Source organism: Lissotriton vulgaris, chromosome 2_2, assembly GCF_964263255.1.
Source record: "Lissotriton vulgaris chromosome 2_2, aLisVul1.2, whole genome shotgun sequence".
NCBI classification, from domain to species: Eukaryota; Metazoa; Chordata; class Amphibia; order Caudata; family Salamandridae; genus Lissotriton; species Lissotriton vulgaris.
In genome coordinates, this window is record NC_141688.1 from 213,382,721 (window position 1) to 213,409,547 (window position 26,827).

General features: G+C 44.8%; 1 protein-coding gene across 1 annotated transcript in view; it reads left to right on the forward strand.

The window, feature by feature from the left end:
* LOC147729256 (SH3 and multiple ankyrin repeat domains protein 2-like) overlaps window positions 1-26,827 on the forward strand; it is a 2,641,300-nt gene that overhangs the window by 1,188,419 nt on the left and 1,426,054 nt on the right. The window lies entirely within an intron of this gene.

Genomic DNA, 26,827 nt, shown 5'->3' on the forward strand with positions numbered 1-26,827 from the left:
GATTTAATCAAAATGATGCCCCTTGGTTCGATGAAGTATGGCAACATTGCTTTATACAGGCAAGCAAAAGCAATATGCTGATCAAATGTTTAATCAGTGGTGGCTGATAGGTAACGGTGGCGGGCGAGGGTAAAAAAAAAAAAAAAAAAAAGACATACCTGCTGGTCGCCAGCCGCAACCTCTCCTCTGTTCTCCTAGCTCTCTGCAGCACCCAGGCTCCCTTAGCCAATCGCGACACTGCTGTCACCAGCATGACATCAGCGTAGTGATTGGTCTGAGTGCCGTTGTTCCGCGCTCTGGCAGGTAGTGGGAGTTTGAGCATATTCTCCACCAAGGCTGTGCTATACAGCCGGTGGAGAACATGCTGAGTGTGCATGACAGTTTGACCGGTCAAGACTGCCGGTTAAACTGCCATGCGCACTTATGGTGAAGCAACCACTCCTCCTCCCACTGACGTCACTCAAGCCAAGCCCTGCCCTAACCTGGCTGCAAGCCCCATGATAATAACGTCCTGTTATCATTTCTTTTTTCCTCTGCACTGCTGTTTAGAGCAGTGGGGCGACGCTCCTTCACCTTAGCAGAGGAGCCGTCGCTGTGTTTCATGTTATCAGATCACTCAGTGTTGTCTAGGAGACCGTACTCCCGTCTAGGTGCTTATTTCACAACCCACTGTCATCTAGACCTTCAGCACGGTTCATTGAATTGCCATGAACCCTGGCATGTAGTTCTACAATGCAATGTGCTGTAAGAGTGAACCTCGGTTGCTGAATACGGTGTCACTGCTGATTGTATATTCTCTGGTATCATTTTATGAGCATGGTAGTAAATTAACGCAGATGAATCAGAGGCTACGTTTATAAATGCTTTGACATGATGCCACGCAATAGTAATTCTATAATGCATCGAGCTGTACAATTGAAACCCTGTTCCTGTACAGTGTCACTTCTGACTGTATATAACCTGGTGCCATTAAATGAGCATTGTAGTAACGCATCAAGATGGAGAAGAGGCTGCATCTATAGATGAATTAAACGGTACACAGATTGTATTACTTTGTAAACGGGCGGGAAAGCTGTTTATCGCGAAGTGCAGCTCAGATGTAAGAAGTGATTATTGCTCGAAGACGCGAGCAGTATATGCTTTGTCTCCTCTGCCCTGACTGAATTAACTCTACATAAATACTCTTGTTTGAGAATGGCGCTTAAGGGGTAACAAGAAATACTGTGCTGAAGGGGCTTTACCGTGTTGTTTTGGTCCCCATGGTGCTACAGGTATACATGAGTAGAATGCTTGTGCACGACGTTGCGTATGACGCTATACGTGTCTGCGTATGACGTTGTACGTGTCTGCGTTCGTCCATAGAACCCTTGAACGCTATTTGAGGAACTGGGAACTGTACCTCAAAATCTGTTAAAAACATGAATGCCGTGCATCGTTGCTCTGAATGTGATTCGTTCTGCCATCTGTCAGGTTGCCGTTCTCTTTACATACATGTGTATTTTCGAAGGAAATGTTTATATTCAGTTTCAATATATGCATCCCTTACTACTGTATTTTCTTTTTGCCGCGAAGCGTTAATAAAAAGTGTAGTTCATATCATGCAATGCAATACAATAATACCAAATCGACTTCATATGGATAAAAATCTGAGTTGGTCATTCTGAATTTTAAAGTTGTACATCTTATGTTCAGTTAGTCAAATACAAGCTAAAAACGGAGGGTTTGTATTCTACAGCTCCTGTTTTTTGTCTTATTGCATTTCCTGTTCCAAATGTCTGATTGGGATGTTTGACATTTCCTGAGGCTTGCTGTACACGTGCCAGAGGTTTCTCACAGCAAACTATAAACTACATTCCCAATTGGTGCCTGTTAGCCGCTCCCAAAACTATCCCAGACGTGTACCAGGCTAATCGCAATACCTAGAAACAACACACAACAATTGAGCATATGATAATTAAATGTCCCCTACCTTTCTGGAGGCTCCTAAATCTGCAGAGTGGACACTGATAGTGCAGACGATTCTCATCCACTGGTGACGCTCATCCCTTGGTGGTGCTCATGCCCAAATGATGCTTATCCCCTGTTGGTGCTCATACCCAAATTATGCTCAAGCCCTAATGACGCTCATCCCTTGTGATGCTTATCCCCTGGTAAGGGTCATGCCCAAATTATGCTCATGCCCAAATGAGGCTCAGGCCCTAGCAATGCCCAAGCACTAATGACGTCATCTCTTGTGATGCTTATCCCCCGGTGATGCTATCGCCCAAATGATGCTCAGGCCCTGGTGAAGCTCAGGTCCTGGTAATGTTAATCTCCTAATTACAGCAGGCTGGATGGGAAGAGGGTGCTTATTTTGGCAGTTGTACGAGAGGCCCGAACAGAAATTCTAATTGAGAATACACAAGAATAGGAAGAAGATGGAAAAGCGGACCCGCAGGTGGCCCTTGCCACCTGGTAAAGTATCACCCTCGCTTCTCGAGTAACTAGAACCCAAATATTGACAGCTAATGTTAAAGTAAGTGTTGTATCCTTGTTAACGTTGTAGGAGTGTAAAGGACCAGTTCAGATATGTTGACATGCTATGGTTCCTCAGAGCCCGGAACCGAGATATCTGCATTCTGCAGGAATGTGTGATTTAATACCCCCAATTGTACAGCCAATTTGAAGGTCAGTGGTTTTGAAGTAACGACTGCAAGTCCTCAAGAGTCACCATTCTGATCAGGGGGAAGCCTTTCGTAGCTGAGAGGGCTAGAGTGCAGGTAAACAGCAGAGTTCTGGTTGTGGACAGCTCGTAGTCAGGAGAGTCATTGGCGCTCATCAGTGTGTATGCCCCTCAGAGATGAAATACAGGCTTGAGATGCTCAAGGTCCTCAGAGTGCAGCTTGTGACCTCCTTGACCATTCCGATGGAAGGCGATTGAGGCAGATGGCCACACTAGAGCAGACTCTGTAGGGATGGATGCAATGCCCAGTCTTCTGGCAGAGGTAGTAGTTGAGGCCTCCCAACGGGGCAGCATTGAGAGTATGGGGGTGATTTCAAGGAACTACTCATGGAGTCTCCTCTATTGCTCCATGCATCCACGGGTTGACTTTTATTAACCTTCTTGGATTTAAGTTTGTTTGGGGCTCCCGGGTGTCCACCCATGACACTCGCCGCCTTCCTTTACTGTTATTTTTAAAGAGCGCCTTTCTGAGTTGATGGACAAAGTCAAATCTGGTTCCCCGAATAATATTTGTCTTTGGCGTGTACAAGAAACTATTTTTTCTGTCTTCCTGACATAGCTATTTCTCTTCTCAATCTATCCCTTAGCCAGGGCAAGTTCCCTGATTCCTTTAAGGAGGCTGCTGTGCTCCCTGTCCTAAAAAAACCTGGGGATGACCCTGCGATATTGAAAAACTATAGACCGAGCTCACTACTTCCTTATATAGCAAAACTATTAGAGACCCATGTTACTCAACATTTGTGCTCCTTTTTGGAGGTGTCTTTCTCGACCCCCCATCAGGCTGGCTTTCGCCCTACCCTCTCCACAGAGATTGTTATTTTCTCTGTAACGGACCACATGAGGAAAAGGGTGGATAACTGTACCACAAAGGCACTAACCCTATTAGACCATTCAGCATCCTTTGACACAGTCAATCATGCCATTTCGATGGTGTCAGCACCGCAGGTTTTCAGGTTCCTGCCCTCAACTGGAAGTCCTTTTTCCTATTAAAGGCCAGTTTCAATCAGTCCATCTCTCCCCTTTTTACTCAGCCAAGATCCAATTAAATTGTGAAATACCCCTAGGACCCTCCCAATACCCTCATGTGCTTAATCTTTATATCCGCCCACTGTTTCTTTCCCTTCATGAGCGGAAGTTCAAAATATACAACTATGCCGACGATATGCAGCTAATTTCACCATTGACAAAACCATGGAAACAAATGAATTACTTCAAAATACTATGCAATATATTCGGTATCGGATGAATAGTCACCAGTTGAAGTTAAAATCCGACAAAATGGAAAGTGTTGTAACAAAGAGCAAGCTTCATCAATGGAATCCCTCCTTCTGGCCCTCTGAGATGGGATCTCCCCATGCGCCCGAGAACGCTATGAAAAGTCTTGGGATCCTTGTTGACGAGGATCTTTCCTTGAAACATCAGATAAGAGCAGTGACTTCCTAATGCTTTCTCCAACTCCGCAGAATATGGAAAATTAGAAGATACTTCATGGTGAAAGCTGGCATCCAAACAATCATTGCCTTAGTGATGTCCAGGATGGACAACGCGTACACGCTGTATCTGGGACTCTCTATTGGCCTAAACAGCAGTTGCAATTAGCTCAAAATCGGTTAGGTTAGGGGTTAGGATTTCAGCAATTGCTCCCCACACCTGGAACTCTCATCCCCCTAACAGCCAATTATGTGGGATTTAGGAAACTCCTAAACACCTGGCTCTTTAAACAAGTCTATGGCTAACTTTGTTGCTATTTGCTGCCGCCACTACCTTAGTGCTAGAGACCTATTGGTATACGTGCGCTCAATAAGTTCTCCATAACATAACATCCACAGAGCAATCATTTTTTAGGGCGATTTCACAGGGAAGTTCTTCCAAGCCCATGTTCCTGGAAGATGAACTGTATGCTGCTGAGAAATAAAGAGTGAGGGCAGACCTTAGAGTTGTGTATGTAGAGTGGAGTAAAATGAAGAAGCTTTTCACCGTACTGAAATATAGTGGGAATGGGTGAAGGACAGGTTAAGAACCACAACCGAGAACTTTGAGAAGGATTAGAGATGTAAATTGTTGTTTTTTTAAGAAACTTCACTCGGCCCACACCACATTAGTGGAGCTTCAGGACTCAATGGGAAGTAGGAAATCATGAGAGCCGATGCCAACTTTTATGATGAACTCTATTCAACAAAGTCGTCTGAGAGAGACAAGAGATGCAGTTTCCTGAGAGTATCCCAGACAGAGGAGATACAGGGCCTCAATACATCCTTAACACTGTATGACCTGTACTTAACAGGGATGGCCTCCAAGTGAGCCAAGACCCACTGAAGAGATGACCTTCGAATGCAGCCTAATCAGACCAGACCTGCAAGAGGTATACTGGGAAATGGCTATAAAAGGGTAGTATGCCGTAGTTCCTATGGGACAGCATTATACACTTTTTTTTTAAACTGAAAGAAGAGAGAAAGAGAAGACCTCAAGAATTGGAGACCAGTCTCGCTGCCCAGTGTGGACCACAGAATCTTCGCAAAGATAATGGGCATCCTTATGAAGAAGGTGGGTCGCAGTTAGTCCTTTCTGACCAGTCCTGCTGCATACTGAGTATGTCAGAGACCAGGTTGGGGCCTACCATACCTGGTGGGAGCAGCCAGGTTCACCTGCACTAAAGCAGACACACAGCAGCAGTGGTAGCTTTGTGCTAACTGGCGGCAGAGCATATTGGATTGGAAGAAAGGGGGTGTATTGCAGGGGCTGCTGTGGATTTTGCCTTAGTAGCCGCTCTTCCTCCCAGCAGTTCCACACAGCATAGTGTTACCTGGCAGCCCCTATCCTCTCCTTGCTCCTTTAGTATCATGTATTCCGAAGGAGAAGGGCTGCAGGCAGAAGCGATGGGAAGCCTAGTCATGGAGTGACCATCCCTCCTTGTAAAATGAACTCCAGCTTTTCTGATCCCCTGCACACTTACCCCTAGAGGCCAAAAATGTCTTGAGGCAAGTCAGCGTACAGCACTGTGTTATAGGAGCACCATGATTAACCATCTCTGGCTTCTAAGACATCAAAGTAACTGCTATGAGAAACTAAGCAGCAGCATCCCGCGCGCGTATTAACACAAATCTACATAGAATATAGCACTGTCGTTCAACATTGTCTTCAGTGGAGTTTTCAACATCCCAGTGTTTTAATAGCTGGAACAGCCAGAAAAACCAAACTGGACGAAGCTTAGGCATTCATTGCATTTTAATTGACTCCTCCTTTGTCTGCATTCCCTTGAAATGTGTTACAAATCTAAGACAAAACTGACGCTTTGGTTTCTACCAATGAATTATGTTGCACGACTTGTCGGTAGGAGGGACTAAAATAGAAACATTCCCACTGATAGTCCAATGAGGAGGGGAAAGTACAGTATTTAGTTATTTTCCAGAACTCCGCTGACTCAGTTGTTTGGAAATCGTTCAGACTAACTAGATTTCTCTGTCAGATTGGTGCAAGGAAGAAATATGTTTAAGATCCCAAATTACTAAAATACGTTTGGAATTCCAGGCAGATACTTTTTAGAAAAAAGCCCATTAGAGAATTTTAAATGGAGGAAGATCTACAGAAAGGGTGTAGGGGATAGAGGTGTGTGAAGACCGAGCTCAAGGTAAGAAAATGGAACACCGTTTCATTTGTGGAAGTTATCCAAAGATGACAGCATATTGCACTGGACAGTGACAAGAACAGCATCTTTTCATTCCTCAGAGTTGATTAAGTGAATATTAGGGCTTCCCTGTATTTGTGGCAGGTACCCGCAGAGCTCTGCAGCAGGGTCTCAATCCACTGAGCTATCATCTTTTTTTATCGTGTCAAAATGAAGGTTAGTTTTAGCATCCTACTGGCGCTGCTTGTGATGAGACCTCTTCTGCACTCTTGGCGATGGACCATTCATTCCTGTGATAGCAGTGAGTACTGGATGCATCCTGTGCTTTTTCTCCTACTCAACAGTGTTTTTTACATGGATCCATGTCAATATCATACCTTTGGTGCAACCAGAAGCAGTGTGTGCAAGAACGTCTCTGGCACTCGCTTCCTAAGAGAATTCGATTAATGATGTTCTGTTTCAACAAAAAATGTAACAGGATGATTTACTTGTTTTCCTAAAAATTAAATCAGCTAAACCTAATTTTCGTTTTTTTTTCACTCCCATACAAACAATATGGGCAGTCTCTTTTCGTGCCATGTTCTTTAATGGCAACCTTCTCATTGTTAAAATATTCATTTTAAGTAATCAAGCGGGCAGACGCAAATCGCTTGAATTCAAGCAGTTCTACTCTAAGTGCAGAATGTAGGCAGTCCTAAATTCCCCAGAAAGGAGTAGGTGTGGCCCTCCGAACACTCCATGCTTGGGAAAAAAGATGGACATAAAAACTAGATGTAAATCATACAAATGCAAGTGCACAACTTTTACAAATGGTGGGATCTACTCGATTATCTCCTAAGTGTGTTGTGACTCACTTTACAGACACCACAGCATGCAACAGTTCTGCTGCACGCAGGAGAAGTGATGCGTCAATTCTGGACTGTAGAGGGTAGTGATGTGTTGACTATCCAGGCTATTCTGTGGGTGCGATGCTTGAGAAAATCCAAGTGCGTTGATTTCCATAGTTGCTGATCGGTGATGAGTCGATTATTTTAGCAGCACAGCGGGGCCTGCATTGGAGTTGGTGTGCGGCGGTTTCTTGGGCTGTGGGCAGGCGTTCAATCAATCAATCAGATGTTTGTTAAGTGCGACTACTCACCCGTGAGAGTCTCAAGGCACTGGGAGGGGGGGGTCGCAGGTTTCAATCCATCAAGGAGGAGTACTGTCTAAGGACCAGGTGTTGAAGTTTCTTGCGAAGATGGGGGGCGATGTTGTCTGTCTGAGGTGGAGCGGAAGGTCGTTCCAGGCTCTGGCCGCGAGGAAGGAGAAGGAACAGCCTCCCGACATGATCTTTCTGGCGCGGGGGACCACGGTGTAGGAGAGTGTGCTGATCGTAGAGTCCTTTGGGGTGCGTAGAATGTGAGTCGGCTGTTCAGGCATGCTGGTCCGGTGACGTGAAGGGCCTTGTGAGCGTGGATTAGCATCTTAAAGGTGACTCTAGCTTCAATGGGGAGCCAGTGGAGTGTACGCAGGTGCTGGGAGATGTGGCAGTGTCTTGGCAGGTTGAGGACCAGTCTTGCAGTGGTGTTTTGGATGTTCTGTAGCTTGCGGGGGAGGTTTTTGTTTATTCCAGCGTAGAGTGCGTTGCCGTAGTCGAGTCTGCTGGTGACCAGGGCAAGAGTGATGGTCTTTTTGTGTTTGAGGGGGATCCATTTGAAGGTCTTACGTAGGTGGCAGAGGGTGTGGAAGCAGGAGGGCAAGACAGAGTTCCATTTTGAGCTCTGAGTCCAGGATGATTCCCAGTTTGTGTGAGTGGTCCGTGGGGGTGGGCGGGCGGGCTTCCGAGGGCGGGGGGCCACCAGGTGTCGTTCAAGGCATTGGGGTTTGGGCCCATGAGGAGTACTTCCGTTTTGTTGGTGTTTAGTTGTAGGAAGTTGTTTTTCATCCACTTGGCGATGGCTTCCATGCCTTCTTGAAAGTTGTGTCTGGCGGAGTTGGGTTCGTAGGATAGGGAGGGGATGAGTTGGGTGTCGTCTGCGTATGACACAATTGTGAGTCCATAGGTTCTGACAATGGGGCGAGCTGAGCCATGTAGACGTTGAAGAGCGTAGGGCTGAGGGAGGACTCCTGGGGGACTCCTCTGGTGGTAGGTGTAGGGTCTGAGAGGAAAGGGGGGAGTCTGACCCGCTGCGTTCTGCCAGAGAGGAAGGAGTGAATCCAGTAGAGGCCCTTGTCTTGGATCCCTGCATCGTGGAGTCTGTGTATTAGGGTGCAGTGAGAGACTGTATTGAATGACGTAGAGAGGTCGAGGAGGATGAGGGATGCTGTTTCTCCTTTGTCCAGTAGGGTGCAGATATCGTCTGTTGCGGCAAGGTGGGCGGTTTCCGTACTGTAGGTTTTTCTGAAGCCGGATTGGGAGGAGTCGAGGATAATGTGCTCTTCGATGAATGTAGCTAGTTGGCTGTTGATGGCTTTCACAATGACTTACGCTGAGAATGGGAGCAGGGAGATGGGTCTGTAGTTTTTGAGGTCGGTGGGGTCCGCAGAGGGTTTCTTAAGGAAGGGGTTGATCTTGGCGTGTTTCCAGTCATCGGGGAACAAGGCGGTTTCCAGGGAGCAGTTGATGGTGTGGCAGAGCATGTGTGCAATGGTGTTAGCGGCTCTGTTAAAAATGTGGTGGAGGCAGGGGTCCGTGGGGGCCCTGAAATGGATTGACTCATCGTCTACTGAGTGTTTTCGGTGGTGAGGGTTGCCCAGTTGTCAATCGTTGGCTTCAGGGTGTCAGGGGTGGTTGGTGAGGGTTTAGTGTGTTGGTTGTCTTTGTCGAAGTTGTCGTAGATGCTCTTGATTTTGTGGTGGAAAAAGGTGCTGGGTTTGAGGCGTTGCATCGGTTTCTTCAGCCGCACAGGGCGGAGCATCAGGAATTTGTTCCCCACAGCGGTGCTACATCGGACAAGTCAGCCGCAAGAAGAGCGGAGCATCGATTTTGTAGATTTCTTCAGTTCCTCACACTTTTCTGGAGCACAGGAATAGGCCTCCCCCAGGCAGGTCAGCACTTCCAATGGTGGTGTTCAAGAAAACTGTATGTGAAGTCTTTGTGTTCCTGAGAACAGGAGGCAAGCACACAACTCAGCAAAGCAACACACAGCAAAGGGGCAGTCTCCAACTCACAGCTCTCCAGCTCTTCTTCTTCGCAGGGGTACCTCTCAGTCCAGAAGTAATATAAAGTTCTGGGGTTATACGTCTAATACTTGTACTCATTTTCCCTTTGAAGTCTTTGTTCAGATAGTGTCTCTCACTCAGGAAAACCAGTTATGTCCTCCCTGGTCCAGTTTCACTACAGAAGATAGAGACAGCATTGTGCAGAGCAGCCACAGGCTATTCAGGTATCAGTGACAACCCCTCCCTCCACTCTAGCCCAGGTTGGCCCTTCAGCATATGCAGGGCATACCTCAGCTCTCTTTGTGTGAGTATCTGGAGTGAATGCGCAAACAGCCCCTGTCAGTCTAAAACCAGATTGTGAATCCACAAGCAGGCAGCGGCACACTGGAAGCTTAAACAAGAAAATGCCCACTTTCTAAAAGTGGCATTTTCAAATACATGATTTAAAAACCACTTCTACTAAAAGGTGTGTTATTCAATTCTGAGTTCAGAGAGCCCAAACTCCAATTCTCCAGGTGGTCCCAATTGAAAGTTACACTTGTTAAATGTTAGCCTATTGGAGAGCTAGTCCTTGCAATAGTGAAAAACGCAATACACAGAATTTCACTATCAGGACATGTAAAATGTACCAGTACATGGCCTACATTTAACAAATATTGCAGTCTGCCCATGGGGGCACCTTGAGCCTACCTTAGGGGTGACTTACATGTAAGAAAAGGGAAGGTTAGGGCCTGGCAAGTAGGTGCACTTGCCAGGTCCACATGGCAATTAAGAACTGTGCATGCAGACACTGCAGTGGCAGGTCTGAGACAAATTGGAAAGGCCAATGGTCTGGGTGGCACAATCAGTGCTGCAGACCCGCTAGTAGCATTTGATTTACAGGCCCTAGGCACACACAAACCACTTTACTAGAGACTTAGCAGTAAATCAAATACATAATTAATAATTACAATTTACATGGGGAGCTCTTGCATTTTGGCACTGATCAGCAGTGGCAAAGTGCCCAGAGAACCTAAAATGAAATACCTTTTTTTTGTGCCAAGGGATATCTGAGTAAAAAGGAATATATCTTTCTTAATGTTAAAAGCCCGCACCTACCGGTTATATATACCCACCCCAAGGTGCATAAAAACATGGAAAAACCCCCAAGCAGACCAATTGTCTCAGCCTGTGGTTCAATTTTAGAACCACTGGGTACGTATGTCGACTTCTTCATAAAAGAATTTGTACCATCGACAGCCTGCTATGTAAGGGACAGTATGGCGATGATCAATTTGGTGGAACACTATCCCTACGACCCAGCAGTTAACACACTGTGCACCATGGACGTAGAGTCGCTGTACATAAACATCCCCCAGACAGCGGCTCTACTTGTCATCCAAAAAACTCTTGACTCTCGCCCCCGTCCGCACAGGGTCCCCACCCTATTTATTCTTCAATTGCTTGAACTATGTCTCTCCAGAAACTTTTTTACATTTGACAATGCATTTTATCAGCAAATAAAGGGTACTTCCATGGGGGCAATTTTTGCCCCCAATCTAGCTATTCTTTATATGGATGCGCTAGAAACCGGATCAATCTTGATGGATGGGAACCCATTCCTACCAGGAATAGTACTCTGGCGTCGTTATATAGACAACATTTTTCTGATCTGGAAGCTAGACATTGCCACACTCAACTTGTTCCTCCACTGGCTAAATAACAACTGCGCAGACCTTACCTTCACTCTAGCCCATGACAAAACACAAATTGCGTTCCTGGATCTAACTTTCTTTCACGATGAAGGCGAGTTGTTAACACACCTCTACAGAAAGCCTACAGAACGCAATACCCTTCTAAGCTATAATAGCAACCCCCCAGGGTGTTGAAAGACTCATTGCCCTACTCTCAATTCTTGAGGATAAGGCGCAATTGCTCTTCAAAAACAGACTATTTTAGGGAAGCCAATATCCTTGCGAACAAACTTAAAACCCGTGGCTACCCAAGACGGTTGGTCAAAACTGCATCCAAGAGGGCTTGGTATTGCCCGCGCGAGGTTCTACTTACACCAAAAACACGTGACAAGACTGAGAAGATAGCCTGTGTAACAACCTTTTCCCCTGTCTCAAACCAAATCAGAAAATCGATTCCTAAGCACTGGTCAACAGTAAATGAAGGTCCAATTAACCTAGAAAAACCCTTGTTCACCTTCCACAAGAATAAGAATTTGAGAGATCACTTGATTAGAGCAGCCCTACCGGCCCCCACACCTAAAACAACACTTGAATCCAACTGGGGATTACCACCACTGGTAGGTTATGTGAAATGTGGTTGCTGTAACGTTTGTGATTTCACAATTGAGGCACGTAATTTCTGCCATAATGGCGTTACTGTTGAAATGAAAGCCCTAACTAATTGTAATACTTGCAATGTCATCTATGCTATACTATGCCCTTGCCCGAAAATGTATGTGGGTCAAACCACCCAAAAAGCAAAGACTTGCATCTGCTAACATAGGAGTCGCATCAGGTGTGGCACTCCTAATGCTCCATTGGTAGAGCATTTTTCAGAACTAAGTCACATGGCGGATGATATCAAGTGGACAATCCTCAAAAACGTCAAATTGCCACAAAGAGGAGGCAACCTGGCTCAACTGCTGAACCGGGAAGAACGTAAGACTATAATCCAGTTTAACACCATCCAGACCGCATTAAATAGAAGTGAGGACTGGACGACACTTCTATAGGACAAAACTGTGAACTCTCTTGTTTTCCATCGTATTCAGACCAACATGGCACTTTGTCCAGCCATAGACACACTTTTGAACTTTTTGATTAACTTGAAGATAGATGGCCCTGTCTCCTATTTTGCAATGCAATGCTTTGATGTACCCTGTTATAATGTTGCAATTTCGTTAAATGTACCAATTCATATTGTACATAGTCACCCTTGCACCAAGTCACTGCGCCGATTTTTATCCTCACTAACCAACACCACAATGTAGTTCTTCCCCTGTACCTAATACCTAGCTAACGCTGTAATTCACAACACTCACTTGCGCCTAAAAAGGTTTTAATAATCACCAATTTCAAGCACTCGAGTCTGTCGTCCCCCTCTCACTCAGGAGGAACACCCTTTAATGATGAATCCCTTCTACCACTCTAAGATGGCCGCTACATTGTCTGTCGGCCCCCAGCACACAGGTCTTGCTTCATTGTCACGTGCTGGAATCACATGACGATGCGGAATTAAGTAATGGCTGCCGACAAGCTTAGGCACCTGTATCAGTGGGCTGCCTTTTTCCTCAGCGGATCGTTTTCATTCATGCGACCGCAACTTAACAAAGTATTCCTGCCAGCGCCAAATCTCTGCGCTGAACATAGAGACAGTTCCTTGTATCCTTGGGTATGATATTCTCAATTTTTAGTCACCTTACATGTCACTTCATGACCAAATTCAATAGCGTTAACCCTCCCTCCCTTTACAGCGCAACTAGCGTTATCATACGCTCTGCTCCCAAGGAGGACTTCCGCATATGATCTCCATTTCCTCCCAAAGACAGTTCCTTGTAGCCATGGGTATGTTATTCTCAGTTTAAGTCACCTTACTTGTCACTTCTTGACAAAATTCAATAGCATGAACCTTTTCCCCCCTTTACAGCGCAACTAGCATTATTACACGGCTTGCTTCTAAGAAGGACTGCCGCATGAGATCTTCATCCCCTCCCAGATAACACATTGTGTTTACGCACGCCCTGAGGCCTCTTTCCACCCCTCAAGAGGTATATTCTCACCCGCCGCTCCTGCATTCACTGCCTGCTCGTCGTCACTGCCAAGTTCCCACAGTCAGTTGTAAATACGCACTCCCTCTGTACCCGAATTGATACGCCAAGCAAAGCGCTCCAAGTCACTCTAATGCTTGCGGGCTTAACTCTACCAATGCCATATCCAGCAATTGGTCACGCTGGATCCCTCCTCACTATCACGGAGGCCCCGGCTAATAACTAACCATTAGCAACCCACTCCCCCACCCTACCACGGGAGTGATAAGTGCACCAAACATCCCCTTCTTCCCACCCCACCCCTAATTTTTAAATAAAAAGCATGCCTTTGCTGGCACCTCATCACTGCGAATCCAAATGTTGAACAACCCGGCTCAGCTGACGTCCCAAAACTAAAACTGCAATTCCTTTTTGTTCTTTTTCCCTGTTTTCCTCCCTAACAGGCGTATATACTGTATAGCCAGGCAATCATATTGTTAAGTCCTGAAGATGATCCCTTTTTAATTTGAGCACGGGATCTAAACGTCGACTCCTCGTAGTAGACATACTGGTGACCACTGTATATTATTGTATGTATGTATGTGCTACTCTGGGAAATACTGCTAATTTCGATTGTAAAAAGTGCCCAGTTCGCTCACTCCCTTTGCCTCATGAACATTTTCTTTGATTTCCTTCCTCTCTATTCCTGCTTCTCCAGTACGGTGCAGGACTGTACCTGACTGCAAAACTTTGTTTGTTGCTAAATATATCTAAACTGCTAAACACTTGGATTCTTCAATATTAAATTCCCTGTCCGGCTGGAAAATATATAGCAGATATATAGCAGCCTATTGTGGTCTATATAACATTTGTTTAATATCCCTTTTCAGCTCTGGACCTTTGTTTCTCTTAAAAAAACTAAAATGAAATACTGCACACACTCAAAAAATACTGGAGGTAGAATCAAAAAGGCAAGGGAAACCATGCCATGGATGTCAGGTCTAACAACTACAATTTAAACAAAAACAGTGGTTCCTGTGGACACTCAATGATTTGTTTTGATTTTTTTCATTATGAATGGGAAAAAACATACATTAAAAGAAGCAGACAGATTTGCAAAAGCACCTGTTATACTTTCAATTTATTTCCATGTCAAATGTATATATCACAGCGCAGCATACAATTCCATTTTTATATATAATTAGAGTAACACATTTTCCAAATTCTTTGTTAGTGCATCAATTGGATGTGCTTTTAGATATGTTGTTAATGTCGTCCAGTAATCTTTGGGTTTGGATCTTGTCGGAAGCTCTTTCTCATAAGTTTGTAGCATGTCTCTAACAAAGAAGGGTTAGGCTCTAATCAGTAAGGCTGAGCTAATCTAAGCAGTCAACAAACAAGTTGCCAATACAAAATGTTCTAGCTATCGCGACAAGAATTTTTGTTTCTATTAAGGACACGGAGGCGAGGATTATGCTTTCTCATTTCTTTACTGCACAAACAGCAGCCAATGAAAGTAAAACTACAATGGTAAAAAACAAAATTTCCCATGAGGCTTTGAACCATGCCTCCAATATTTACAACCAATCACAGTAGTCACAAGCATATAAAGTATAGAGACACTAATCTGGCCTCCTCTTTCTTTGCGCGAACAGTCTTGTCATAATAAACCAAGTCTTGAACTCTCAACGGAGAGAAAACAGTTCCTTAGGAATTCTCAACGGAGAACAATCCATAAGCACAAAGGCATCCTCTTCAGCCAGGAAGGGGCACCAGCACAATCCAAAGAAGGCACTCAACTCTTGTTGGAATCATTTCCTGAAACAGAAAAAGAAGTTTGAGAAAAGGAAGCCCACCAACTACATTTCTCTTAGGGTGGGTAAAGTTGTTAAACAATCATTACTTCAAACAACTTTACAGTTGCCTAACTGTACCAACGGGTGGGATAATCCTCGCCTCCGTGTCCTTAATAGAATCTAAAATTCTTGTTGCGATAGCTAGAAAATGTTATATTCTATGGCAGGACCAAAGGCTTCTGATTTTGCTGGTTCAAAGCTCATCAATCACAGCATCAGAAACATGAGGAATAGGTTTATAATAAAACAGTTTAAACATTGAATCAGAAGACCAATCAGCCGCTTTTAGGATGTCCTCTAAGCGGGAACCTAATAAATAGGCTTTAGAAGCCATCGCACCTCTAGCTGAATGAACACCATAAACAGAGATATCGATGCCAGCCTCTGACATAATCCATCGAACCCATCTGGCTAAGGTAGCCGCAGCAACTGGCTTGAAGGGTTTCTGAACAGAAATTAGCAGCTGGCCTAAAGGATTAGCCCTTTGCGCAATAGTACGTTCTTCATAGCATTTGAGACACTGCAACACACATAATTTTTTGTTATGTGGAAAAGCGGGATACTCCACTGAGCGTAACATGGTCTTAGTTCGACGTGTAATAACAAAGGAGACACCTTGTGGAGAAAACATCCTACCAGCCAAATCTAAAGCTCTAACATCTGAAACTCTGCGACATGAAATGAGACACAGTAACATAGTAAGCTTGGCAGAGAGCTGTTTTAAGGATAAATCACCATTATCGGGCCAGGTTTCCAACAGAGTAAGAACTTTTCTAACATCCCAGAGCGTGGAATACCTGGGCCGAGGAGGGTTGGCCACACGAACCCCTTTAAGTAACTTACAAACCAAGGGATGCATCCCCACAGGCTTACCATCGATGTGATCGTGACCAGCAGAAATAGCAGAACTGAAATTATTAACGACCTATAAGCCAGGCCTGAAGCTGCACATTCAGACAGAAAATTCAGCACATCAGTCACATTTGATCCCACGGGATCCACCTGTTTTGGAAGGCACCAACCCACCCACTTCTTCCAAGATGCAGAGTATTGTTTCCGGGTGGAAGGAGCCCACGCCTGTTGCATAAAGCTGGAAGCCTCTCTTGAAAGGCCTGCAAGGCATTCATGTCTCCGGAGAGCGTCCACACCATCAAGGTCAATTGATTCTGCAGGATTAAGGGGTGGTAAGACCCCACTGGATCCTGCAGAAGCGTCGGGAATACTGGGAGCCGGAAGGGAAGGTCCACAGACAACTCCAACAGTGTGGGAAACCACGACTGAGTCGACCAGAACGGAGTCACCAACACTATTGTCGCCCTCTGCCGTCGCACAAAGGCCTCCACTCTCGGGATCAGGGCAAATGGGGGAAAGGCATAATTCTTCCGTTGCCCCCCATGGTGTAGGAACGCGTCCGTTCCCATTGCCATCGGATCCGGTCTCCAACTGTAAAACAGGGGAAGATGGGCATTGAGGCGAGAGGCAAACCGGCCTATCTGACATGGACCTCGCATAGTCATGATCTGAGCAAATATCGCTGGGTGAAGCCTCCAATCGCTGAAGTCTGGAAGAAACCGGGAGTTCCAATCCGCCACCTGATTGAACTTCCCGGGAAGGTATTCTGCCACCACAGAGATCTTGCGATCCAGGCAAAAGTGCCAAAATTCCTTCGCAATGTGGACTAACATGCGAGACTTCGTCCCCCCTAACCGATTGATGTATCTCACCGCTGAGACATTGTCCATTCGAAGGAGTATACAACAATTGCTCTTCAGCGGTGAGACAGACCTGATGGCAAAGGACCCTGCCAATAACTCTAGACAGTTTATGTGTAGTGAGATTTTGTCCGCTGACCACCGTCCTCCTGTGGTAAAGTCTCAACAGCGAGCGCCCCAGCCCCATTGGCTGGCGTCTGATTCGACTACCACATCTGGGGCTGCGCCGAAGATGGCTCGGCCATTCCAGGCTGACATGTGTTCCAGCCACCACTAAAGTTCCTCTCGGGCTTCGGGGGACAGAGGAATAAGGTGGTCGTAATGAAACTTCCTCTGTAAGTAAAAGATTTTCAGTCTCTGTAGGGCCCTGTAGTGTAAGGGGCCTGGGAAAATGGCTTGGATTGACGAAGCCAGAAGGCCCACAATCCTCGCCAGCATACGTAAGGAGATCTTCTCCTTGGTCAAAGTGGATGTAATTTCTCTCTTGATGGACCTGATCTTGTGAAGAGGAAGGAGTAGTTGTGCTGAGACAGAGTCTATTAGAAACCGTAGGAATTCCATCTGCTGGTTCGGTATCATCACCGATTTCTTGGTGTTGATAACGAACCCCAGATTCTGCAACAGGGACGTCGTCTGCTCTAAGTGGGTGAGAAGAAGGGACCGATCTTGGGCTAGAATGAGCATGTTGTTTAGGTAAACAATGAGACGCACTCCCATCTCTCGGAGGCGAGAGATCACAGGTTTGAGAAGCTTGGTGAATACCCAAGGGGCTGAGGATAGACCAAAGGGAAGCACCCTGTAACGGTACCACTGCCCTCTCCAGGGGAATTGTAAGTACTTTTAATGAGAGGGGAAGATGGGGACTGTCAGATAGGCTTCTTTTAAATCGAAATGGACCATCCAGTCGTTCTCCAACAGAAGATCTCGTAAAAGATGGATACCTTCCATCTTGAAGTGGCGATAAGTGACAAAGGGATTGAAGTCCCTTAAATTTAAAACTAGACGCTGGCCGCCTCCTTTCTTCTGTACTAGAAAGACGTTGCTGCAGAAGCCTTCAGGAATGAAGGGTCCTGCAGCAATAGCCCTTTTGGCTAACAATTCTTCCAGCTCTGAGTCGATAAAACTCTGTTCTAGATGGGAAAAAAGGAGAGGCTGAGGGGGAAAAGCCTGAAGGGGATATTCTACCATCTCTATCTGGTATCCCTGGACGGTCTGAATGACCCAAGCATCTGAAGTGAGGCTCGTCCAATTCATCACAAAGTGAAGCAACCTGCCCCCTAAAGGAGCCAAGGGACACACGGGACTCACCAGAGGACTGATTGTCGAAATTCTTGTAACCTCTGTTGACACCTCGATTATAGCGGCCTCTGAAGCCGCGGGATCTCGACGGGTAGAAACCGGCCTGGTCCGGTTCTTGCGTGTATCCTCTGCCCCGCCTAGGGGCGTATCCCCTTTGAGGACTGGTGTTCAAGGGTCCTCTGCTACGGCCGGCCCTATTAGAGACCTGGTGCAACACCCTCTTCAAGGAGGCTTGAGATTTATCCAGGGACGCGAAGGTATTAACGAATTTTGCAATATCTTTCACAAAGTTGTCTCCAAAAAACTGTCTTTCCGCCAAAGGACCTGGCTCTGAAGAAGCCAACTCTACCAACTGAGGGTCAATTCGGAGCAAGACTGACTTCCGTCTTTCAGAGGCTAAAGCGCAATTGGCGATCCCCAGCATGCAGATGGCACGTTGCACCCTGCCCGCTAGGACCTCAGGGTGAATGGCATCCCCTGTTTCTTGAGCTTGGAGGGCTAGTTCTAAGATCTTGGCCAACGGCCCCGAAAGGTCAAGGACCTTATCTTGGCACGCTCTGAGCGCGCAATCAATCCCTTTCTTGGGGTCTTTCTTATATTTCTTGAGGAAAGTAGTCATGGACGTGTCAATGTCTGGGGTAGCAGCCACCTTGTGGGCCAAATCGGGACGGGGGCACTCGGACTTAAGGCGGGCTCTCACCTCTTTGTCAAAGCCTTTACGGAGGTGAGTTTCCAGGTATTCGGCCACAGCAGGGGGAGGGACCCAATCAGAGGATCTAGGGTGAACAATGTCCGATGGGTCAAAGGAAAAGGGTGAAGGGTGGACAGGGGAAGCATGCTTACGTTTCTTAGTGTGCTTGCAAGGAGCAGCACCCGAGGAATCCATATCAGTGCCAGTGTCTGTAGTGGTATCCTGTGGGGGGTAAGGGGGGGACGGGACGGGACGGTAAGGTCTTGTTGCCAGCAGAAGACTCTTTAGATTTATATATCTTATCGTAGGACTGGGCATGGGGCCAGGCTGGGTCAATAGCCGCCTTCTTAGGGGCGTGGGGGTGCAGGAATGGTCTTGGCCAGGGAGAGGAAGAGGCTTACCAGGGACCAACAGCTCCAGTTTCTTGGCTAGTGGAAGCAGTGCTGAGGAGAGGGCTTTATCAAGTTTAATGTCCATTTTTTTGTCAATAATGTCCTCCATGGACTCCTCTTCATAATACTCATAATTTCCCTGGTAGCCACACGCAGCACCCTCTTCTTCGCAGAATTCCGTGTCTGCCATAGTCACAAGGAATAGTCAAATTCCACTCTAGGTCCCCAGAGGGAAGCGCAGTTGCCAGCCCAGGCGAGGGCGTCGATCAGGGGGAAGTGCCAGGCGCAGGAGCCGGAAATACCAGTCAAAATTTCGGTCGCATAAGTCCAATTCTAGGACCAATGGAGGGAAATAACCCTTATGTATCTCAGAGAAGGGTTTTCAAAAATTAGTCCCGCTTCACCACTCACTGGGATGCAAAGGGTTAATGCTCAAGAGCTCCGATGTAAATTGCGATGGAAACGCTGCTTTTTAATGTCGAAGAACAGCCCCTCGGCTCCTGGCCAAACTGCGTAATTCCCCACTTCAGCCGGGGGCAGAGCGTCGTGCAGGCACTAATGAAGGGCTGCGCGCGTACACTGACGCACGCGCGTCCCTGAAGACGCACGCTGGGCCCCAAAGGGTTCCGATGTGCGCCTCCTTCCCCGAGGGGGGGGGGCTAAATCCCTCGTAATTGCGGACCGCGACTCGGGCGGCCGCGGCTCAAGCAGAGAAGGTAGGGAGAGAATGGGGCCTACAGGCGCAACACGCGCTCCAAGAACTAATTAAGGAGACACGGGGTGGGCCAGAGAAGCCCCGCTCCGAAGTCGGGAAAGAAACAGAAATCGCCAGTGGCGTACACCCAGGAACCGCAATAGCGGTATAAGCATCTCACAAAAGGAGAGAAAAACAGTGCAAAACGTACACAGAATCAATAAATATAAGCAAATAATCACGCCAGAGGCGATATCTAACACATGAGGCCTGCAATGCAGTAGAACAAGCATATAAGGTAAAGAGCACTTAGGAGGCCAGATTAGTGTCTCTATACTTTATATGTTTGTGACTACTGTGATTGGTTGTAAATATTGGAGGCGTGGTTCAAAGCCTCATGGGAAATGTTGTTTTTTTACCATTGTAGTTTTACTTTCATTGGCTGCTGTTTGTGCAGTAAAGAAATGAGAAAGCATAATCAGAAGCCTCCGGTCCTGCCATAGAATTCTGATTGTTCTTTTTAACAGCAAATGCCCATGGATGTGCAGACTTGAATCTACTATTCTTTCATTTAAATGTGAGTCTTACTTCCAGAAACACAGTCAAGGGACATTAATAAAACATTACAAACAACAATTGATTAAACATGCCTATCTATACTAATTTAATAAAGAGAGAGCTTCAACCTTTGAGGCGGGTCTCAGGAACCACAGCACCAATCACAAAACCCAATACAGCGTTGGAAAGGGCAGTTGCAGCAGAAGGACATAGGCTATGCAGACGCCCACCATATACATTTAAAAGGTAAAAGAACTGTGCCAGCAAAGTAGTCCCTTGTGGGCGTGTCTGCGTTGTGCTGTGGGCGTGTGCTGGGGGCATGACAAACGCTGGGGGCGTGTGGTACGTTCCGCCCTTCGTGCCATGTCTCATATCGTGTGCTGTGGGAGTGTGCTGGGGGCGTGGGCGTATGCGGGCGCGGGATTACAGGAAAAAAAAGCGAGCGTTGCACCCAATATTTAATTGTTTTTTCTTCCCAGGCTCTGTACATTCCAGCTCCGGGTGTCCACCCGGCTCCCTTTAAATACCCTTGCACCCCATAATTATAACCCACCCTTACTCCTTAAAATACCCAACACCCTTAAACACTAACCCATCTTAACCCTATAAAATACCCTGTACCCCAAAACCCAAACCTATCCCTTAACCCTAAAAATACCCCTGTGCCCCAAAACCCAAACCTAGCCCTGAACCCTATAAATACCCCTGTACCTCAAAACCCAAACCTACCCCTGAACCCTAAAAACACCCCTGTACCCCAGAACCAAAACCTATCCCTGAACCCTATAAATACCCCTGTACCTCAAAACCCAAACCTACCCCATAACCCTAAAAAGACCCCTGTACCCCAAAACCCAAACCTACCCCTGAACCCTAAAATACCCCTCTACCCCAAAACCCAAACCTAGCCCTGAACCCTAAAAATACCCCTGTACCCCAAAACCCAAGCCTAGCCCTGAACCATAAAAATAACCCTGTACCCCAAAACCCAAACCTAGCCCTGAACCCTAAAATACCCCTGTACCCCAAAACCCAAACCTAGCCCTTTACCCTAAAAATACCCCTGTACCCCAAAACCCAAACCTAGCCCTGAACCCTAAAAATACCCCTGTACCCCAAAACCCAAACCTACCCATGAACCCTAAAAATACCCCTGTACCCCAAAACCCATACCTATCCCTAGACCCTACAACTACCCCTGTACCCCATAACCCAAAACTATATCTGAACCCTTAAAATACCCAAACACCCCAAAACATATACCTCAGTACCCCAAAACATATACCCCTATACCCATACTTACCTTATCCAAACATATTTTTAAAAACATGCTTTTACCATTTGTGCATTTACAACGAATTTCGTTTTAAATGTATGCGTGGTAAAAGCATATAAAATGTAATGCCATGCGTTATAATAGCATTGCGGAGTCATGGTACTTTTGTAATGAAAGTATGCGGAGTGATGGTATGCGGAAAGAAAATTGCAGAATAATGGGTGTTTACCCTCCCCCGGTAAGTACATTGGTGGCACGGCGGCCCACATCTCCAGCAACATATGCATGTTTTTCACCACTGATTTGAAAAATGCACAGGTCTCTCTCAATGATGGCCAGCACCGACATACACTTTTAGACACACCTCCCGCCACAAGTTCTAGAATTGCGAACTTTAGAGCTGGGGAGCTACGTTCGAATCTAGGCATCAGCTCAACATCCTGTGATTCCAGGCAAATCGCTTTGTCTCCCCGTGCCTTCCACAAATGAATGTGTTCTTCTGTGATGTAAATTGTGCTCATGCCATGTTGTCGAGTTCGCGCGATATAATATTGCAAGGAAAAATAAAGTAGGGAAACTCGAGTTCACACACTACTGAACGCGCACTCTTAAGTGCATCAGCAGTGCACTGTGAATCGGAGCGTTTCACAGGCCTGTCACAGCTAAGAAATGCTATCAAAACGAAATCCTACAAAACAATATACTACTGACCGGCAGCAATTCATACCCGGACAACGTTGGGACAGGCTGCTAATTAACAATACATTCAAATAACAAATTTCTTTAACAACAATTAGACAAAGACTGGGACAACATACAACAAATAACATAAAATACTCAACGTTCATAAAATGGACAGTGGTTTACACAGGGTCAATATTACATCATCAAACAGTGTGGATGTTTTAAAAAAACACCATGTTTCTGCAAGGAACAAATCAACTGAATTTTCCTAGTTTTGTATAAGCAGAAACCAGAACATGAATGTATAGCCACACTTGTTTGGATATAGACTGGTCAACGCGTTTCGAATCTCACATTAATCAAAATGGAGGTTCTCTTCAGGACCACACACTGGAATGAAAATAAAAAATAAAACAGAGCAAGATTTAATCTCATTTTTTTAAATTCTTTTTTTATTGAAGTCCTTGATAACATCATTATTCGTACCATACAAACAAGGTTAGCAAAAAAAAATAAAGCAAAAAATAAACATAGCATAAAACATAGTCTTGTAGCAAAATCAGCGGAGGAGTCTGCCAGTCATGACATTCATTTTTGATTTAAAAAAAAGCTTGTAAGCCATTATAAGAAATATAATCCCCACATTTTTTCAAATTTTCCCACCCCCCAATCTTCTGAGCGTACATTTGTTCGCTTTTTGTAACTCTTTTTACTTTCTGAAACCAACCCTGAACGGAAGGAATCAGATCTGAGCGCCAATTCCACAGTAACAATGACCTGGCCACTGCCATTACGATGTACACAAGTTTTGCCAATTGATCTGGAAGTTAAAGGTCCAAATCGAAACCATAGACTATTAATTTGACATTCAGGAAAATCATAATCTTATAAGTTCGAAGAAAAACAAAGATTTCATCCCAAAATGCCTTAATTTTAGAACAATGGACCATTATATGAGACCAATTCGCCGGGGCATAATGTAAACATCGAAAACAATTAGAAGGAGTATAGGTGTACATTTTAACAATAGCCGCCGGAGTACGATACAGAAGCCATTTACTAAAAAATAACATTCTGCGCCATTTGGCTCCCCTTAAAACACTAAAATTAAATTTATTAATGGTCTTCCAAGTACTCAGATATAGCGCCTGGTTTTCTTGTTCCTGCCATTTTCTAATTACTTTTAAGCTTAAGTTTATCTCCCTACTCTGTGCTAAGCAGCGTTTCCACTCCCCAGGCTTCTTTATCAATGGATCAAAAAAAAGCTCATTAGTCAATTTAGTAGGATGGCTAATCTGCATTGGGTCCATTTGCGCCAAAATTGTATGAATCAAATTGTATGAACCCAACGGCAGGAAATTCCCCTGAATTAACCGTTCCATCTCTGTCAGGGTTATCCAGAAATCGTTCTTGACAAAATCCATTAGCTTAGTGAACCCTGCTCGCCCTCAATTTTCCACTACCTCTGATCCTATTTTGATCCCTAAGAATGAGAATGCACTGTTCAGGGGAGATGTTAAATTAAAGAGGGGAAGAGAGGATCTTTTAAGCATAGCAGCATGTCGCTTAAAAAACCAAATCCATATCTTATAACGAACAAATGTGGGTGATTTAAGTACCTGAAGGGGGGAGGGTATCTAAATCTCCAAAAAGATTAAGTCAAAAGAGAAATTTAAGAATAAATTCTGACTATGAATTTGATTTTTAAATCTTGCCAGATACTGTGCAAAATATGCGTTGTAGGTAGTCCCTAAGATTTGGTAGAGAAAGACCTCCTTTCTCCCTGTCCTCTTACAAAGCCCCTATTGCTATTCGTGGTGTCTTTTTTGCCCAAACAAAAGCTGAGAACAAAGATTCTACTTTAGAAAAAAAAAGTACCCGGCAAAAAGCAAGGGATGGTCGAGAACAAAAAATTGAATAGGGGAAGGATGGACATTTTTATAAGTGCGACCTGTCCAAGAATAGACAATGGGAGTAAATTCCACCTTGCAAGCATTGTACAAACCTTTTGAAGAAGAGGATTGAAATTAAGTCTATACAAATCTCTAACTGAAGCAGAGAAAAAAAACCCTAGATATCTTTTCTTGTCTATTATTTACACAGCTACCTAAATCAGGATGAAGTTCGGGATTTACACCGCCACAAACCAGAATTTCAGTTTTCTTTTTATTAATCCGATATCCCCCCAAAGCCTCAAAATCTTCAAAAATCTGTAGTGCCTGAACTTGAGATTGCATATCCGGTTTAATTAACAACATAATACCGTCAGCGTATAGTTTAATCTTGGCCATAAAGGTGTCGGGAGGAGAAATATTTATGGAATTCCGAATTGCAACGGCTAGTGGCTCAATAAAAAATGCAAAAAGAGCAGGTGATAGTGGGCATCCCTATTGATAATAATATTGACTTTGGCACCCATGTAGAGATTCTGAATTAGATTGATAATTTTTTCTGGGATCCCAAAATGCTGTAAAATAATAAAAAGTGTTGCCCAAACCACCAATTCGAAATCTTTTTCCGCATCTAGTAACAAAATTAATGCAGGGACCCCCCGTATCTCAAAATAATCTAATGCCTCAGGCAAATAGTGGGTATTAGTTATCAACTGTCGGCCTGCAATGAAACCATTTTTATCAGGATGGATCAAATCTGCTGAAATAGAATTAAAGTGAGATGATAGTAGTTTTGTAGTAATTTTATAATCAGAATTTAATAATGGGATGGGTCTGTATGAATTGGGATCCTTAGGTTCTTTCCCCTTCTTCAAAAATCTCACCCCAGTTCCTTCCCGAAAAGAGTCTGGAATTAGACCGACATCCAACATAGAATTTAATAACTGTAAAAAAAAATTGGAAAAAGAACTAAAAAAAGAACTTAAAAAATTTGTGAGGAAGCCCTTCGGGGCCACAAGCCTTCCCATTTGGAAGGTCTTTCACCACCAGCTCTATTTCTTCCCTTGAAAATGAACTCGCCATTGACAGCTTGTCTACTTGTGAAAGAGTGGGCAATGCGTATCTGCCTAAAAAATCAGCTAACTTGATGATCTATAATGTATTGTCTACTATACATCTTCTTGTAATGGGAAAGCATTAGCTGGCCTATCTCAGCCGGCTTCGAAGTCTCCTTATGAGTGGCTGGGCATTGTAAGGAACAAATCAAATTTGCGACAGCTTGTTCTCTAGCCTGCCAAGCTAAAAATGTCCCTGTAAAGTTACTTTCTTCATAGACTTTTTGTGATTGCCTGCGAAAGATCTCCTCACTCTGGGCAGAAAAATGTGCGCTTATTTCCCGCTTGGCCTCATTCAATTGGTTTTGAACAGTGTCAGAGAGATTCTGCTGTCGCAAATCTGTTAGAACCTGTATTTTCCGTTGTAACAAATACTTTATGTTGCTTGCAGCAGAAAATTCTGCTGCGTCTTTCCCTGTAACTATACCCCAAATAAAGGCCTTCAGAGAATCCCAGACAATATTAAGAGGAGCAGTATCAATATTACGGACGATAAAATCTGAGATCTCTAGTTTTAGTGATGCGACCCACGCTTCATCATACAAATATTTTTTATTGAACACCCAGCGTTTAGGGACTCTCGAATTTTCCCCCAAAGCAAATTCGATGACTAACATCGCGTGGTCAGAAAACCTATTGTGCAAAATATTTTGATGAGAGAAGTTAAGTTGTCTCAATACGAGAAAGAAATCAATGCGGGAGGAGGACTTCAACCTCCCTGACCAACAGGTAAACTCTTTTTTAAATGGGTTTTGCCGACGCCAAGGGTCGCAAAGGTCCAGTGTTGTCACGTTATTGGAGATAGATCTAAATGATTTAGGTTTGAACTGCTTCTTTGAAGAAGTAGTAGAATCCAACTTAACATTCATGAGAATGTTAAAATAACCAACTATGACGATATCCCCTCCGACCATCAGTAGGGATTGAAACAGATCCTCATAGATCACAGAGTCATCATTAACTGGGGAATAAAAACTAACAAAAGTAATAGGTCTTGGGTTGTTTTTAATTTTACATGTAGCCCAGCGCCAACGACCCAAACCACACACTTCTGTCTGTGTAATTTCAGCATGTACATGCTTACTTAAGGAGAGCGCCACTCCCCGCTGAGACTCATTACACAAAGAATAGCCACGGTAAGAAGCCCATGATTTAAACATAGAGAACTCTTTGATTTTAGTAGCTGGAATGTGAGTCTCTTGTAGTAAAATTACAGCAGGGTTTTCAGACTTAACCCATGTTTCATTACCACACATTTTTAAAAAATTGTTTAGCCCATTAACGTTGAAAGAAATTATTTTGAGACCCATTCTAGTAGATATTCAGAAAGATAATAAAACAAATAATAATAATAATTTTTTGTTTTCTAGGAGACCTTGCGGAAATACTACCCATTCTTTGTCTATTCAGACCCACTCGTATCCGGCAAAG